Genomic DNA, 14126 nt, shown 5'->3' with positions numbered 1-14126 from the left:
CTTTAAATATTTTATATATAATGAAATATAAGTGTTGTAATTAATGACAAAATTAATCAATACATCTCAACAGCTCTACAAGTTAATTTTGCACAGTGTTAAAAATACATCAACGGAACTTATAGATCCAATTTAAAATGCACTTATTGGATGTAACAGAGATTGTTGAGGGACTTTCGGGTATCAGGCCTTTAGTTTTCGATAAGTTTAATTTTGCAAGAGAACTTCTTGAGAGTGAATGACCTCATATTGAAGGACATTGGACAATTTCACAGAAATGCCCAAACTGTCACACTCACTGGCCTTTATTAATAATAAATGGCTACACATTTCCCAACAGGATGTGAAATTAGACAATAAATCAAGAGGACATCCAAAGGTGCTAACAGAGGATCATCTGAGTGGAAAGAGCAGTCACCTGTTATAAAATGGTTCTGTTTGTAGTGTAATACAAGCCCTACATCCTATAACACACAGCAATACATCATATCACCCGTACTACAAGAAAAAAGATCCTCATATGCCTGATCTTTCATTCTATATGAATGCTAAAAGGGCCATTTTGAAGCAATGGTGAGTCTAGATTTGACTGAAAATAATGCTTAACTCAATTACTTATACTGGGAATTCTATTTAGAAAAATATTACTGAATCCAAGATCACAATCCTGTATGGAAAGGAAATATACTGTTACCATCCTTAGTATGTTTACATACATATGGGGCAGTAGATTGGGACTTGGCTTGGCAACTGGAAGGTCACCAGTTCAAGTCCCGGCAAGACCAAGTGCTACCGAGGTGTCCCTGAGCAAGGCACCGTTCCCCACACTGCTCCCCGGGCGCCGTTCAAAATGGCAGCACACTGCTCCTAACACTAGGATGGGTCAAATGCAGAGAAACAATTTCCCCTCGGGGATTAATAAAGTATATCAAATCAAATGTATCCCATTTTACAAAGTGAAATGCTCATGATTAAAACATGAGAGTTAAGCTATCTCGGCCGTTTGGCTTAGATCAAGTGTAGTATCTGTTCTTATCAGTTTAATATCTTATACTTCCTCTATAAGGTCATAACATATTAAACAGATGTTTCGATGGGAGCTGAAAAGGGGGGCTCGCCCTGTTCACTCCACACATCGACCCGCTATTGCAGAACGAACGGTGCGCCCTGATTCAGGGTTGCAGGTCAGTAGGGACCTGGCTTGCGAACTAAAGGGTCAACGCAGAAACGGCCCGACCCATTAAGCGACATCAGCAGCCGCTTAGGGCCCCTCAGCCACTATGGGCCCCCCAGCAAAAAATGAATGAATTCATTTTTCTTTTTATCTCAGTAAACCATCGCCGTGATAAGTATGTTTAATTCATTTTATTAATATGCCTAGATTTCCTACTCTCAAAGTCATGTATTATATTATTGAGTCAATCATATAATACATTAACCATGCTTTACCTGAACCTCATCATGACACTAGAGAGGACGGCATGATTGTAATTTCCCGTGTTCAGTGAATGCAACAGAGGCAAGGCACCAGACCAACCAGAGAGTTGAATGGAAATAAACATCTGTCTTATTGGATGACAGGTACCTATCCTGTGAGCTGTGACAATGTTTCAAATAAACTGTCAGTCGGACTCAGAGTTTTTGAAGATGGACATAAGAACATTTGTTCTTAAAAAATATGACAATTCTCAAGTGGTGGCTCACACAACACCCCCAGAGCCACCACTTGAGCCAGGTAAACAAGGTATGTAAATGTCAGTAAACTTCCAAGTTATGCGAACATGTAAGCAAAGCATAAATTACAGCTACGTTGATGTTACTTTGAATCGTGGGGGTAAGCTAAACCGTTAGCAAGTAGCTATAGCTAGCCAGATATATTAAATAAACATTTTGTCATATGATCTAAATGTAATGTTTTTTAGCGTTACCTGGTGATTTAAAAGAAAGCTCTCTGGAAAATGTTGGATGTTGAAGCTACCTTACAGTACACAGTTGATCACAGTTGAGTTTAGTCCTGTCAGTTAAAGTGTTTCATAGTTAGCTTAGGTAAGCATCAACCCAGCACTGAAATATATGGATATTATGTGACAGTATTTCTGAGAAAAAGTCAGCTGAAATGGTGGCATAGTTGCCACTGCTTTACGTGTCGACAGCATGTTTGAACATATTTGCAGCAGTACATGTGGCTGTTTGGCCACTGACGTTGCCATAACAACACCTGAATTTAAATGTGCAACCTCTTTTTGTGACAGATTTGTGCATGAAGTTATTATTCTTCTGAATGATATTCCTATTGACAGCTAGTTTCTATGAGAACATTATGAGATGGACAGCCAGAGAGAATGCATGAAAACACGTTATGAAATACTATATGATAAAACAAGAATACAGTTTAAAAGGGGAGTGATTTGTAAAATATCCATAAAGAAAAATCTGTTTACAGTTCTGTTTCATATGGGTGTTGAGAGATGTATCTATAGATCTCTCAATTTTGCTCTCAAAGTGCACCAGATTGATGCTTTTAATTTCAATATTTAAAAAAAAAAAATCTTCCCGGGGGAGCATGCCCCCGGACCCCCCTAGAGGAGGCGAGGACCACCCTAGAGGATGTTAGGTCCACGGTGTTTACATGCTTTTTTATACAATATGTGTGCTTATGCTAACATCATAAGACAAAAGTTGTTTCCGTGTTGTGTGTAGTGAGAACGCGCTAGAGTGAGGGGGGCCCCCAAGCCAAAGCTCGCTTAGGGCCCCCAAAAGTCTAGGGCCGGCCCTGGGTCAACGCTTCAATTCCCGATTGGACCAACAAAATACGGAGTGTGGACTCAATTCAATTCAAAACCTTTATTTATCCAGGTAAAATCCCATTGAGATCAATGATTTCTTTTTCAAGGGAGACCTGCAGCAGTAGGTTCCACAATAAGACATAAACACATAAACAACAGGACAACAAAAGGACATCATACAGCAAAATGTACAGGGATTACAATTTACATATCTAACCACATGTACAGGTACCAACAGCATCTGATTTTGTAGCATCCAACCGAGCTTTAAAAACATGTAGTGGTACTAGCTTGGTAATTTTCCATTATTTTTGCAGACTGTTCCATGTTAGTGGAGCTGCACATCTAAAAGCTTTCTTCCCTAAGACAGTCCTAGCACTTGGCACATTTAATAAAACCACAGCATGCGATCTCAGGCAATAAGTACTTTCAATTTGCAGAGAGATCAGGGAGCAGATATAATATAGTAGTTTATCCAACATGGCTTTGTAAATGAAAATGTACCAGTGACTGAGCCTCTGTACAGTAAGTGATGGCAAAACCGCCTTGGTATACAGGGTACAGTGATGCGTAAGTGCTTTACAATTTGTCAAAAATCTCAGTGCACTGTGATACGCAGCATTTAACTTGCTCAGGTAATTGGCAGGTGCATTCATATATAACAAATCACCATAGTCCAACACAGGTAAAAAGGTCACAGTGACTAGGACTGGTGGCTGGTCCCTGCTGCACTGCTCCCTGGCAGCCTCTTCACTTTGGCACCTCTCTATAAAATATATAATATGTTGGTGCATATCTGTATTTCTATGTATATCTCCTAATCCTATCACTGTTTTTTACTATCCTTTATTCAGGGGATCATTTTAGGGGATCATTAAAGGGTAATTATCTTCTTTTTCTATCATACAATTACATAAAGTGACATTTTTTAATACAGTAAAATGTATGGTTGGAATGGAATCTTAGTAATCAAATATATTGTATGCACATAACAGAGGCCAAGGTTTTAAGCACTAGACCATAACAGGAGTCGACCAGACGTGACTGATCCGTAATTAGTTTCTTTTTCAACATTGTTGTGAGATTCAGTTACTTTCCTTCAGTCAATGAACATTGCTGACTCAAGGCTCTTTTTTGTTTAACTTGTGCAATATAACTTCCATAAACATCTATATCAGTACTCAAATGGGTAGGATGGGCCATAAACAGGAGGTATATGTATATTTATAAAGGCCTGAACGATCATGCACACATTATATTAATAGCTGATAAATGTGGCCATTGTTTTTTATTTAATCCTCATATCATATCATATCAGTCTTCATGGTTTGTGAGTTCCTGTATAGTTCCAAAATATGAAATACCATAGAACAGATCCTTGTCGTCTGACGTATTTCCACATCCTTCTCATTTGTAAGGAAATGTGTCTCTGTTGCTGTGGCTAAAGGGTTAAATGTGTGTCTACAGGAGACCTACAGAATGGTCTATGGACTATTGGTCTAAAATAGACCATTGATGTATGAAGGGATTTTGGTAGCACCACACTGTATAATAGTTAGTAAATGCATGTTTCTCACAAGAAATCCTGCCAAAAATTATGTAAAATACATGTTTCCTAATTTGCTGGTGTAGTTAAATCATCAATATTATTTTTAGAATGTTGTAGTACAACCACTATGAGACCTATAATTGATTTTGTGTACCACACACTGTAAGTTATTACATATTTTGTACAAGAAAAAATCACCACGATTATTCAAAAACATATTTCTTCACTAAAGGTACTGTTGTTTAGCAACATAAGACCACTAATGGGTAGCATTGCATGTACTGTATAATCATGAAGTATTGTATTTACCATATAGGAACAAATCTACAAAATTATTTTCTTTCGTGTTGAATAGTGCTTTTCGGTAGCACTTTCCTGTCTGACAGGGAATGTTATTAAATATTGTGTTGGTCTTTTATGTCTTTTTGGCATTACAGAGACCAATGGAAGTTGTTGAGTATTGACTTGTTTTGATGAAAATGAGGATGTAGCTCATTGTTTACCTCACTGCTGTTGTTAAAAGACCATGTCTGTGTTTTAACACTGTTTGAGAAATTGATCCGTCAAGTTTGGAATTCTCAATAACTTTCTAACATTACCAAACTGTGTTCAAACGTGAACTTGACCTGTTCTTGGTGTAATATTTAAAGCTTAAGGTTTTATCAGCATGTTGTACTTTGGAATATCAAATTTATTATCACAAATTTTATTTCACAAAATATATTTCTTCAAAGGCCACAGATGGTTTGCCTCTAAGTGTTCACTGATTCATTGATGAAAGCAAAGGTCAAAAGCATCATTTATTTTTAATTGGCTAACCAAGGCCTTGCTGAACATAAAAAGACCAGCACATACAACATTAAAATACAATGTTTGTACAGCTAGAAATAATAGAGTGGGTAAGTGTAATCTTGAACATGAGCTGTATGTCCTCAGAGGACCCATGTAACATGATAGCAGCAAATATGTTGACAATGGTTAGAATTGATGGTATAGTGATGTAACCCAATAATGCATTACATTTATCTAACGAGAAATCAATCGCTGGATGCCAAAACCAAAATCCAGAACATCACATTGAATCTATTACAGATCACTTGAGAGTAAATATTATAAAGTTTATGACAGCTATATCAATTGTGAATGCACAGGAAGTGTCATAAATCTGTGTGTATGAGTTTTTGTGTTAGCTGTCCAAGTCAACCATACCCTGTAGTCTTTACTAAGAACCAGAATGATCTATTCATAGTGTCAAGTCATACTTTAGAGACATGAGAGCTATGTCGCTACGGGGGATGAACACCCTCAGCAGAAACTGAAAGGGAGAAATACTTAGCTATGCTTATTAATTGCCACTTATTGATTGTCAGACATAGGAGGAGTGCTTTCTGCAGAGGGCTGGATGACACAATAATAGATTTGGGTTGATAGAGAATGTGAGAGAAATAATTAAATGAGCCAACAATGGAAAACTCTCGCTGCTTTATTAAAATGAGAAATGAAATATTGAGATGCAACTGGAATATTAACGCTAGGAATAAATCAGCATGTTACAAAAACCAGGAAGTTATAGAGACCACAACGCAAAGCAAAGCCTATAAAGAGGCTGCAATAAAGGGCTTAAAACAGAGATTTATATATTATTATCGTTATTATTATTATTATTATTATTATTATTATTATTATTATTATTATAGGAGTAGTAGTATTAGTATTATTGTTGGTGTTGTTGTAATTATTATTATTATCATTATTGTATTTATTAATATTATTGTTATGAATAGTACTTTTATTATTGGTATAAACTCAATTAAATCAGTGGTAAATGTTTAAAGAAAACTGATTAAAGTTGTTGAAAATCTATCGTTTAGAAAATGTAAGAATAGGAAACCATGTTATTAAAAAAATACAATTTAAAGGAGATTACACATTAAGTAAAATCAGGATAGGCTCTCCAATGGAAGCGTGTTTTTAGAAGGGGCTTTAAGGAGATCACCGATTCAGCCGACCTGATTTCGCTCAGGCAGATTAGTAGATTAAAAGTCACTAAGACGTGTAGAAAACAGTTCCAAATGAACTGGGTCTAAAGATTTTAAATTCCACAACCAGGTTCAAAATTAATTTCCAAGACTTACACTAAGGGGCGCCCTTCGCACAGCCTGAGCCAAAGCAAATGTGATAGGCAAGCCTCACATTGACTACAGTATATACCTGCAGTGGTGTAAGAGGAGCAAGAAAGATACAGCATATGTTTTTAATGCTTTAGTATCAGACTGCATAGGTGTGATTAACTGGAAAATTAATGTAATTCCACAGAGGGTCGCACATAAAGGTTTTAAAAAGATGCATTTGCAAGCTTAGGGGCTGTTGAACAAGGAGGAATTACCAGAGTTCTCTTTTATCAAGGGCATTATGACCAAACTAATAAACAGCCACAGCACAAACCACACTGTGCATACCCAACACACTACTGTCTCATTGCATTCACATTTCAGCGCCATGGACAGCAACAGTGTTGACAGCTTCACAGCACATCAACAAAAACTATAATAAAATGTGCATACAAAAATATATTTGTAGAAAACACTTTATTTCTTATTAAATGTAATGTATACAGGGCAATTTGGAGGGTTTCAGGATAATATGCTTCCACTCTGTAGTGCACCTTGTCTAGGCTGAGTAAAAATATGGGTAATATGGGTGAAATATAGGAAAATAAACATTAATACATATATGACAGTCAGCGCAAATTGTAATACAAAGCTAGCTATGTTACTAATGCTGTTCAAGTCGAAAATCATGACAATAAGCCCATGTAATATACAGTATATTATATAGAGGACCTTCCTTCAAAGCAACAAATGAGACGCTGGTTTGAGCAATGTATTACCTGGGGGGTATACTACGAAGCAGGATTTTCGCTTAGCCGGCTAACTTCAGGGAAAACTCGGGGTTTCCGGTCCTACGAATCTGATTCTCTTTTTAGCAGGCTAGATTTCCATGGTAACTTATGCTGTGCGGGCGCGGCTAACCTGGGGGCTATACTACGAATCTAGTTCAACCTATCCTGGATATGTTTTGAGTTACACTGGCTCCCTATAGAACACAGGATAGAATTTAAAATTCTTCTTCTCGCCTACAAAGCCCTTAATGGGCAGGCGCCATCTTACCTTAAATAACTCATTATACCCTACTGTCCTACTAGGGCATTGCGTTCCAAGAATGCAGGGTTGTTGGTTGTTCCTAGAGTCTCTAAAAGTACAATGGGAGCCAGAGCCTTTTCTTATCAAGCTCCACATTTGTGGAATCAGCTTCCAGTTTGTGTTCGGGCGGCAGACACCCTATCCGTTTTTAAGAGTGCGCTTAAGACCTTCCTTTTTGATAAAGCTTATAGTTAGGGCTGATTAGATTCAGCCCCTAGTTTTGCTGATATAGGCTTAGTTTGTCGGGGGACACAGACCCGGCATCATGGGCGGGCCCCATGGGGCCGGGCCCGTCCATCCAGGATTTGGGCCCGACCATCCAGGATTTGGGCCCGCTGTTTTAATCAGGGCTGAATACAACATTGTAATTGTTTTATTATTATGTTCAGTGGCGGCACCAGGGTATACTTGGGTAGGCTACAGCCATACCAATAAATGGCTTAGCCCCACCATGAAAAATGATTTTAAAGTAAGCTAAATAAAGTCCGCCAACTCGCGCGGAGTAAATTGCACAGACAGCAGTTAGTAAGATTGATTTCAGCAGTCACTTGTCTGGAAATACCGAAGACTAGAAACGGTTTGAAAACTTTTGTCACGTAGTGATCATCTTCTCAATAGAACATCTTTGATAATGTCTTCTGGCCAATCAGAATCAAGAAAACGACGTGGTGTTGTTGCAGGAAGTCCCGACGGAGAATATTTTTGTTGTAGTACATCTCTATATACATCGATACAACATTACGTGTTGATAGAAATCAACACGTAATTAAATAAGACCCCACGGTTTGATGATTGATGTGTGGGCTGTCTTTCATTTTGACACACAGAACAATGGGGGCTATCCACCCTTATCCACAATGTAAAGTAATTCACAGCCTCTTCCCTCTTCTCTCTGTGAGGAGCACCAGGTTCAGCTTTCAGAACAAAGTAACACAAAACTGAAATGGCATTCATTTTTTTAAATATGTTGTGTAGTAATAGATGTATTTATTTTTCTTCTCAAGAGAGTACCAGAATGTGTATTTTATGTTAGTATTTCAAAAAATCTCCCCAGACCCCCCTGCAGGGGTTGGGTTTTCAGCATGTCAGCTCTTTCACAATTCAGTTTTCCCGGGAAATGTAAGTTTCGGGGTGGGCCCGCCCTGGTACATCAAATGCCCGCCCAGAGACGTATGTCTGCCGCCGGGTCTGGGGGGACATCTTACTTCTTCCTTCTCTCTGTCTATACCCGTGTACTCTCATGTTCCGATTAACCCAGCTTTCCCACATTTCTTTCTTTTTGGTGTCTATATACGCCGGGATCCGGAGTCATGGATGATCCTGCGGTCCTTTGTCCTGGATCGTGAGCCCTGGATCGCGAGTCGTGGCTGTGGTCCTGGATCATCGGTCCTGGATGGATATCCTCGTGGATTCATCTTCCTATTATACACACATGCATTTCCAAACATTTGGACTACCTATGTTGCAAATGTATTATCTTTTCAATTTACACACGGCATCTATTGCACGTCTGTCCGTCCTGGGAGAGGGATCCCTCCTCTGTTGCTCTCCCTGAGGTTTCTCCTATTTTTCCCTTTAAACTGTGGGTTTTCTCCGGAAGTTTTTCCTTGTACGATGTGAGGGTCTAAGGACAGAGGGTCTAAGGACAGAGGGTGTCGTATTGTCATACTGATATTCTGTACAAACTGTGAAGTCCACTGAGACAAGTGTAACATTTCTGATATTGGGCTATATAAATAAACATTGACTGATTGATTGATTGATTGAGTTATCCGGTTGACTTAATCCAAAACAAAGCCGCTCTCGTTAAACTGTCCTACGACGCTGGCTATCAACTTGTTGGCTCAAGCCAGCCGTGTCCTATCTAGTTAGGTGCGCGTTCACATGAAAGGGGCGGTATCTGGAGCATTTGACCAATCACAAACATGGAAAAGCGTACTGACAGCGCAGAGTCATACTTCCTGAATGAAAAGTCAACTATAATATTAGTCAAATATGAAGAAGTTAAACTTTAAACATCCATGACTTAAACACTTTATCCAGGATAAAAGCCACATAGTTGCACCTGCAAGGTGAATACAGCTGGTAAAAGAAAGTGTTGAATGCGTACATTAACAGGTTTATGATATCACTGCCCCGTCTAAAACCCGTGGATCTGACTTTCATTAGGCGCGTTCACACCAAGTACTTTTCCCACAAAGGTTCCTGAGAACTTAGTTCATGAGAACTCTTTTAGTTCTCATGAACTAAAGCAGATCGGATCGCGTTCACACCGAAATTAGTTCCTGGGGGAGGATTAGGCAAATGAAGCCGCTGACATCACTTCTTCTTCTTCTGCTTTGGGCTTACTGGCAGGCCGCAAACCACTTCACGGCGTAGCCGCGTATACTGCCACCCGGAAGTCTCCGGAATTGGGGACTGGCTTCAGTAGAAGCTGCTGGGACTCCCAGCAGCTTCGACTGAAGCCTTCCGAGTAAATCGCCAGAACGCCGACACCTCCTCATCTCCACCGCTCCCATGTTTTATTTTGTGTTGCCATAAGTTAGTCTCTCTGCGTTTCTGCGCTGCGCTAATGCTAATGCTAATAATGCTAATGTGAGGATAATAAAATGGCGGCTTCACAAAACTTTTTGGGAGTTTTACGGGGCGTGGTTTGTAATCCGCCCAGCCAATCAGACATAGGAACCTTTTTCTCCCACGAAAGTGAAAAGGTTCTCATTAACTAATTTTAGTTCCGGCTCTTTTCGGTGTGAACGCAACATTTCGGAACTATATCGGAACTAAAGTGGGAAAAGTACTGCGGTGTGAACGCGCCTATGGTTGGTATCTCAACTCTAAACGATTTCAAGTTTTTCAGTAGCAGCGTCTCAGAGCAGCAAGCAGCCAATAGGCTGATCTGATGCTAGCTGCTGAAGCACTAAGTTCATTGTTGTTCTCACTTTTACCAAGGTCCTCAGACGCTACTGCATCTCCTCTCCATAGTGAAAATGTAAATGGTGTAAAAGGAATCTAGTTGACATGGGCTGATATTGGCATAATACATGGCATCTTCAAGAAGTGATATAAGAATGGAGCTGGGTACAACCGTATCCTGAACGAAACATTTGTATGGAAACAAAATGTTACAATTAACTGAAACACACTGCGAAAAATTAATGGGCTTTTGTTTAGACAAAAACACAGAGAACACCCACATCAAACAACACTATTGTAGCAACCTGTCAATCACTACTTGTTAGGATTTGTCTGTGTTGGTATTTTTCTTGTCCTTTTCTATCTTTGGGTTTCCTGTTTTATTTTGTAAAGTGTTCACCCCCATTTCCTGCCTGTATGCTTTCTGTCGGTTTCCCTTTCTGATTACCCAATTGTGTTCACCTGGTACCTATGTGTTTTCTCCTCCCTCCTCACATGTCTCGTGTTTATGTGATTAGTCCTGGGTGTATTTAAGTTCGGGGTTTTCTGTCTCTCTTTGTCGGTTCGTCTTGTGATTTGGCTTGGTCTGCGATCCAACGGCTGACGAGTGGTAGAGAACGGAGAAGTGGTGTACAGAGTACGATTTAAAGCATCTGTGAAGTTTTCTTCACGGAGCCTACATATTCGTTGCTTTGGTGAACGGGTGTGGGATTATTTGAACGCCCCCCTGGGGGTTCTTCCGCTGATTCAATGGCAACTGAGCCAGGAATGGACAAGACCACGGCAACGCGGATCATGGACAACGAGAAAGAGGGGGGCAAAATGGACGGAAAGGAGGATACAGACGAAGAGCAAGGACAAAACAAGAAAACAGGAGAGGAGGAAACAAGAAAGGAGAAGGGGAGTGAGAGGTACAGTGTAGAACTAACTGTGGAGGTAACTGTGGATGGAACAATGATGGACTTACTAAAGGGAATACAAAAAAAGTGTGGAGTTGTGGACGGGTGCAGAGTGAGAGGGGAGCGGCTATATGAAGTCACCATGCGGACCTGTCTGGGGAAAATGAAAATAATGGAGAGGCTGAGGGTGAACGGGGTCATGGTGCACGCACAGGACCTCTTGAACAAAGATCTGACTGTCTCGTTCCTAAATCTGCCGGTATATGTACCCGATAGGATGACACTCAAGAGACTGGAAGAGTGGGGGGTCGAGCCCATCTCGGCAATCAAAAAAAGAGTGTGGCCGGGCACAGAAATCACAGACGGCACCAGATTCCTGAGAGTAAGGTTCAATGACAAGGTTAGCTCCCTACCCTATTCCACAAAGTTAGACACAGTGAGGGGGGCGGAGTACTTCAGAGTGTTGCACAATCGCCAGGTTCCTGTCTGCCGGCTGTGCATCCAGCCCGGTCACTTCTTTAGGGAGTGCCCGGAGTTTAAGTGCCACAAGTGTGGCCAGACAGGACATTATGCCAGGGAGTGCAGGTTCAGGGCGGAGAGAGAGGAGGAAGAGAAGGAGGACAAGGAGGAAGACGAGGAGCAAGATGAGGAGGAGGAAAACGAGGAGGAGGACAACAAGGAAGGAGTGAAGAAAAGACCCTTTGAGGAGGTCAGCGAGGAGGATGAAGGCCTGAGTGGGGGAGGAGCGGCGGGAGGTGAGGATGGAGCTAAGAAAAGTGCAAGGCAGAGCGCCGAAGGGAGCAGCGGCAGGGGAAAGAAGTGTTGGAGTCCTGGACTGGTGGAGGACATCTCGGAGGCATCAGAGATGGAGGAGGCAGTGCTGGAGGAGGGCCCTGTGGGCGACATGGTCTTCGGGAACCCTAAGGATAAGCAGAGGGGCCGCGGCACGAGGAGAAAAGAACGTGGGGATGGGAAGAAGACCTCAGCGGAGAACGCCGGGCGGAGTGCTAGACGCAAAGTGGACAAGGAGAGGGAGATGGAGATAAGGAGAGCGAGCTCAACAGAGGGGGAGCTCGAGAAAGAAAACGGCTTAAGGTAACGATGTTAAGGACGCATATTATAAAAATATCCCTTTTGATGGCAACCATCTCCTCTTTTAACGGCAATGGCCTCAAAAGTAGGATTAGAAGAGAACGGGCGATAATTCTATGTGGGGCCAGTATAATATGTCTGCAAGAAACACATAAAGGAAAGACACAGGTACTTACATTTGGGAGAAGGATGAGCATTCACATTTTACCAGGATTCCCCTAAAGCTGTTAGCTAAAACCTCTATTCACATTGATTACACATCTGTTGGCAAAGTACTCATGGGAGTCGAAGATGTCCTGTAAAGCTTTTATTGTAAACAACACACTTCTGTTTACATTTGGTATTTCTCACTGAAATGATTATGTACACTGTACAACTGTATACTTTAGAAATCATAAATCGGGTGGGTTAATTTCCTTTATTATGAAACATTAAAAAAAACGATTGGATTGTTTGTAACTTACAGTTGGTATGAAATGTACACAAATATCATACATGTGCACAATATATAAATAAAAAACGGACATAGAAAGGGAATTCGCATTATGCAATTTTGGTCGGGCTAATACAATATTGTTTTTTTGGTTTGGTCCATATTGGTGTGCAAGTCATGCTATAAATATGCATACACATTTTGAATAGCATGCCGCCATCGATTATGTATGATTGGAACATGCCATAAGGCAGTATCAAAAGGAATGCATCTAGTATTTAGTTACAAAATAATTGTGACTGTCGTATACATAATAAAAAAATAAATAAACAATGTTGTGTCAGCAAGTTATAATGAACCGTTTTCATGTTTACACAGGATTTATTATACATGCTGCTCTGTGTAATGTTGGAATGTGTGTATCGTAGGTGTGTTTTTTTTAACCACTTACATTTGGTTGTTAAAAAAGAGAAGGGCATGGGCGATAGCTGAGACGAGGAGAGATGTGGGAAGTGGGATGAAAAGTAATTGATGGGTGTGATGTATGACAAAAGTGCATGATGGGTTGAATAAGTGTCTGCTATATTTGAGAATGCTTGATATAAACTGAGAGTTTGTTGTTATTGATTTGGGTGAAAGCCTTGGGGTCCTTTCTTTTTGGGGATCAGTAAGGTTTATATTTTTCTAATAAAAAAAAAACGAAAACAAAACGTGATAACTAAGTTCGTCGGCGAGTGTTCTGTTTGTCTTTGTCGATATACGTATCATAGCCTTGAAATAAAGGAGTTTTCAGTTATATCTGCATTTGGGTCCTACTTCCAACACAAACCGTAACATTACAACCCGACCTTAAATATGGGCCCAGCAGATCCTTTTGAGCAGGAATTATTGGATTTTACTTTTTCTTTGGCTACCTGCTCTGATCAATGGATAGGAGCGGTCAGGGTTCAGCAGCGAGATGCTGCTCTGGCAGAAGCAGTCCACCTTACACTGAGGAATCAAGGTTTGGTGAAATTCTTACCTGCCAGGCTTTTGGATTACCTCACAATTTGTTTTCCCGATCCTGACAGACCCAGGTCTCCCAACTCCTGTTTTGACACCACACGCATTGGTGTGGTCCGTCTGGCGTCAGCCCCTGCTTCTCACCCAGTGTTTGCTACTGTCCAGGAGCCATTCGCTGGTACTCGTCTGGCCTTTGGAGGTCCACGGAGCCTCCAAACGGCTCCTAAAGGAAGAGGTCGCAAGGCCAGG

At 40.7% G+C, this 14126-nt stretch overlaps 1 non-coding gene across 1 annotated transcript; it reads left to right on the top strand.

The window, feature by feature from the left end:
• The first annotated feature begins 986 nt into the window (after window positions 1–986).
• LOC117459125 (U2 spliceosomal RNA) lies at window positions 987–1171 on the top strand. The gene has a single exon (XR_004553497.1). It is a non-coding gene; the product is annotated as a U2 spliceosomal RNA (small nuclear RNA).
• Window positions 1172–14126: the final 12955 nt, after the last annotated feature.

The sequence above is a fragment of the Pseudochaenichthys georgianus genome, chromosome 14 (genome assembly GCF_902827115.2).
Source record: "Pseudochaenichthys georgianus chromosome 14, fPseGeo1.2, whole genome shotgun sequence".
Lineage (NCBI taxonomy): Eukaryota > Metazoa > Chordata > Actinopteri > Perciformes > Channichthyidae > Pseudochaenichthys > Pseudochaenichthys georgianus.
Note: the sequence above shows the minus strand (reverse complement) of the source record. Positions and strands in the feature narration are given on the sequence as shown.